Below are 5,252 nucleotides of genomic sequence, written 5' to 3' on the forward strand. Positions count from 1 at the left end.
GGGGACGGGTCAGGGGGCCAGCCTGGGTACAAAGGCAAGGGGGACTGGGCGTCCTGGGGTGGGGAGGTAGAGCCCCCGCAGACCCAGCTGGTACCTACCTGCGGACGGGAGTGGTGCAGAGCCTGCAATGAGGGGGAAGGGAAGGGGGGCTGAGAGGAGCCCCGGGGAGGCCACGGGGCTCTCGGGGCCACACTACCGCGGTAATGACCGCTGAACAGGTGGTTGTGACGTTGGAGAGGTCTCCTGGACCTGCCTCCCTGCCGTGGGGTCAGCGCGGTCCTGCTCACTGGAAGGCCGAGGACCCGGGGCAGAGCCAGGCCGGGCTCAGCGCCTGCTCTGGAGTCTGTGCCAGCCGCATCCGCCACGGCATCGGCATCACCATCACGACACCAGGTCTGCCCAGGACGTCCCAGACTGACAAGGACACTGGACAAGGCAGCCTGCGCCCTTGCAGAGGCCCCTCACCCAAGCCCGGCAGGGGGACCCAGTGCGGCTGAGAAGTGGCAGAGTGCCCGGAGCTCCCGGAGGAATGTGTCCGGTCAGCAGGCTGCTGGGCCGGCCAGTGCGCCTGGAAGGAGGCTGGGACAGACTGAGGGCCCCAGTTTGCAGGCCAAATTCAGATTCACTCCCTGCAGCGGCTCCGGGGAGCGCCGGCCCCCGTGGGGAAGACCCTCCCCTGGGCCCCAGGCCCACGGCGGCCCTCTCCAGCCCCCCTCCCGCGCGTGCCCGCCACGCCGCACTCACTCTGCAGAAGCACAAGTTTCCACAGCAGGAGGCCGGACAGGAGCCCCATAGTGCCCAGGCCCGGCGCCCGGCGCTTCCTCCCGCGGCTTTGTCTCACTCCAGCTCCAACTCTCGGGAAAACAGCCCACCCTCCTCCCCTCCGCAGTCCCCGCCCACCCCGCCGCTCCAGCCCCTTGGCTTCCCCCCTCCCGGGCCAGCCGAGGGGAGGGACGGGGAGGGACGGTGGGGGTCAGCCCTCGGTGGAATGAGGCGCCCAGGGCGGTGCAGGCGGGGTCTGGGGCAGCTTCTCTCAGGCCCATCGAAGGACGAAGCCTGGAGTCTCAAACCCCTGACCTGGGTGACCAGCTCACTCCAGGAGAAAGGCCCCCTGCGGCCTGGGGCTGCCTCTGACCGGCATGTGCCCCCCCCCCCGCAGGACGCCTCTTGCACCCTCCCCACAGGTTAGGTTGTCCTTCCAGCGCTGGCCCCCCTTCCTGGGGGCCAGGGGTCCTCTTCAGGGCTAAGCGCAGCCGGCCGGGGGAGGCGGGCACTGGGTCCGTGCGTGGGGGGCTCTTCCAGGCCATGGGCTGCCCACCTGCAGAGCTTAAGAGGCCCTGAAACCTGACCTGGGTGACTGGGGGGAGGGGGGATTGGACAGCCCTCCCCTTCCCCCTGCCAACAGAAAGCACAGATTTGAGGCTCTGGGAAAATGTACAACGTCGCATAAACAGATGCGAAATGACAGAGCAGGCACTGTGTACCAATCCGCCCTGCTAGTTAGGCAAACCTCAGGACAAGAAAGAAACGGGAAAATCTAAACCACCACACAAGCCCTCTGCAGAGTCCCTGCCCAGCTGGAGGGACTGGTCACTTCAAGGGTCCTCACCTCAGTCCCGCCCAGTCCCCAAGGCCGCCTCTGCAGCTGTGGGGGGCAGGCAGGAAGGGGCCCCCAGAGCCTCACAGACTTATGTCCTCTCCAGGACTCCAGCCGGTAGAGCTGGAACTTGGGTGCTCACCCCCTAATTCCTGCCTAGGCCTTTCGTTCTAGAAAAACAAGCCTCTCCTGGCCTCTCCACTTGTTTTCCTAACTGGTTTCCATTAGTGCGGTGCCGCCCTCAGACAACGTCTCCACCCCGTCCTGGTCATCCTTAGCGGTCCGGCCCTGCTGCCCATCCAGCTCACGTGTCCTGCTCCTCACAGAGGAAGAGCATCCAGGCAGTGTGGAGAAGCAGGCTGGAGGCAGAGATGGCCTAGCCCCTGGCTCTCCAGGCCGGGAAAGGACCCGGATTTGGGTGCAGGACTGAGAGGGCAGTAGGGTTCATCTCCCAGTTCTGAGCTAGAAGGAGCCTGAGACCCTGGTCCACACCTCTGAGGGACCCAGGCACAGGAAGCCTCTCCCAGACCCTCAGCTTGTGGGTTCCCAGCCGCAGCCCTGCTTGCTGGGGGTGGGGCTCAGACTCCAGTAGGCAAGCTGCAGGACACAGGCCAGAAGCTAATGTCTGGGAGAGCTCCTGCAAGAGCCACGTGGGGCCTGCTGACCCCCTCTCCCTCCCTGCTTCCAGCCAGCAAAGCCAGGATGGGCAGCAGAGACTCTTGCCTGCCCATCCTCGGCAGGAAATAGCACAGATGAGAGCAGAGGCCCAAGGGCAGCCTGGGCTGCCCGCCAGGACCTTGCCCCTCCCAGAGCCCCTGCTGCTCTCCCCAGCCCCGTCCCCCTTGGCTGCTTACTCCTCTGTGGACATGCAGCCTTGCATCTCAGCCCCACCCGGCCTCTGCTCCTTCAGGAAGAAGACCACAGACCTCATAGTGCTCTGGCCAAGCCTCAGCCCAGGACCCTGGACCCACCTCCTCTTCTAGGGCGTATCGGGACACAGGGTCAGCCAGCCCACTGGGCTCAAAAACCGAATTCAGGGTTGGCTCTGATTCCTAGTGACTCCGGACATTCCAGGCAGTTCGGATCACTGGGAAGAAAAACCACAGCCCCAGACACACTCTCTTCCTCTCTCTCTAGATTCCCTACAATGGTCACATAAGAAATACAGAGGGGGAGGAGGGAGCAGGGGGAGGGGGCTGGGAAGGTGGCTCAGTGGTAGAGCGCTTGCCTTGCATGCATGAGGCCCTGGGTTTGATTCCTCAGCACCACATAAGCAGAAAAAGCAAGAAGCGGCACAGTGCTTGTCTTGACCTGAGGAGCTGAGAGACAGTACCCAGGTCCAGAGATCAAGCCCCACAACTGACCAAAAAAAAAAACAGAACCGACAGTGGCTCACACACGCTGTGTCCATTTGGCGAGCACACAGGCATTGTATGCCAAGTCTTGCCCCACACACTGGGGATCGTGCTAAACAGGACCCCAACCTCTGCCCTGGGTCTGACCCAGAGCTCAGACCTCCTGCTCTCAACCTCTAGAATGCTGAGTAGGGGCGTGTACCACTCAGCAGGCTGGCCTCAAGTGACCCTCCTTCCACAGCTGGGGCTGCCTTGGGAGGCGGTCAAAGTTACCTGGGCAAGCTGGGCGCCCGTGGCTCACGCCTGTCATCCTAGCTACTCAGGAGGCTGAGATCTGAGGATCATGGTTCAAAGCCAGCCTGGGCAGGAAAGTTCATAAGAATTTTATCTCCAGTGAAGCACTAAAAACCGGAAGCAGTGCTGTGGCTCAAGTGGTAGAGCTCTAGCCTTGAGCTGAAGAGGCTCAGGGACAGTGCCTCGCCCTAGGTTAAAGTCTTACAACCAACCAAACACTCTGTTTCTATACCTCACTTGTCCGTCTTGGAATACATTTCCTGTGTATGAAGCTCCTACTATGAGAAAGTTAGAGCAAAGGGGTACTCAAGGCTGGGAGTGGGGCTCACACCTGCCATCGGGCACACAGGGGGCTGAGCAGCAGGACAGAGCGCCCAAGGCCAGCCTGAGCTACAGAGCTCCTGTGGGAGGGGCCAGGAGCACTGCCTGCGATGTGGCTAGCCAACTCCCATTCAGGGTTCATTGCTTGTCTCCGGTGTGGGAAGCAAGGTGATCCAGGACTCAGGCTCGGTCTCTGTGTCCAAGCACCCTCAAAGAGTCCTAAGCCAATGGCCCAAGGTCCACCCAACGCATAAAACAGTATTTCCTGTGTGTTTGAACCTAGGGCCTCTCACTTGCTTAGCCTTGTTGCTAAGCTCTCAGCCTCCTGAGTAGCTAGGACTACAGGTGACCCACAGGCCTGGCCCTGAACTGAAGCACTGACACACATGCCTTTCTTCAGGATACTGCTCCTGTGTAACAGGTGAACCTGAGCCTTCCCCCTTCGTTAGTATCATAGGTTTCTGTCCCCTTGTCACTAGTGTACTGGCTTAGATCAGAACGGGCTCTCCTTGAGACAGACTGAAAACTCTACAGGTGTGCCTTCCCTTTCCTAGATGAGGAGTCCTCCCACAGGAAAGGGCCTCCCCCCACGAGGAGTCCTCTCCACAAGAAAAGGCCTCCAGGGACTGGAAGGTGGCTCAGTGGTAGAGTGCTTGCCTTGCATGCATGAGGCCCTGGGTTCGATTCCTCAGCACCACATAACCAGAAAAAGCCGGAAGTGGGGCTGATGCTCAAGTGGTAGAGTGCTAGCCTTCAGTTGAAGAGCTGAGGGACAGCGTCCAGGTCGAGTTCAGGCCCCATGACAGACCAAAAAAAAAAAAAAAAAGAAAAGGCCTCCACCACCTGAGGAAACCTCCCCACAGGAAAGACTTCCCCCACCGGATGGAGTCCCCCCCAGATGAGAACAAGCAGGCATGTCAAACTAACTCACCCCAGATGCAGGAGCCGGGATTACAGGCAGGTACTGCCACCCTTAGCTTGATCATTTTTTCATGCTGTGAATTCGGGAACTGAATTTTAGGAGGCAAAATTGGGTGCTGCTGGGGACCTCTGAGGAACAGTGGCCATCAGAGACAGCTTAGGTCCTGGTCACACTGTCTAAAAGGGGCTGCTGGGAACATCTGTCCCCTTCCAAGTACCAACCAGGTGGTAAAACAAAGGGGAGTTGGGCAGGCTTTGGCTTTTCATTATTACTTTCTCAGTTCAACAACATTAATATACCTTTCAACGAATGTATTTATATTCACATATTCTTACTGAGGACCAACTTAAGCCTTCGTTTTCCTATATGAAGCTGTTATATAATACAATGGATATATCACATTAATATCATTGCCTGAATTGCCTCTGATGACAAATGGGCAGGCGGGCACTGGTGGCTCACACCTGTAATCCTAGCTACTCAGGAAACTGCAATCTGAGGATCTTGGTTCAAAGCCTGCCTGGGCAGGAATGTCCGTGAAATTTTGTCAGTCGTGGGGCTTGAACTCTGGGCCTGGGCACCATCCCTCAGCTGTTCAGTTCAAGGCTAGCGCTCAAGCATGTGAGCCACAGCAGCACTTCCAGTTTTCTACAGGTTTTTTTTTTGTCGGTTGTGGGGCTTGAACTCTGGGCCTGGGCGCTGTCCCTCAGCTCTTCAGCTCAAGGTGAGCGCTCTACCACTTGAGCTACAGCGCCACTTCCGG

The sequence above is a fragment of the Dipodomys ordii genome, unplaced genomic scaffold (genome assembly GCF_000151885.1).
Source record: "Dipodomys ordii isolate 6190 unplaced genomic scaffold, Dord_2.0 Scaffold6, whole genome shotgun sequence".
Classification (NCBI taxonomy): domain Eukaryota; kingdom Metazoa; phylum Chordata; class Mammalia; order Rodentia; family Heteromyidae; genus Dipodomys; species Dipodomys ordii.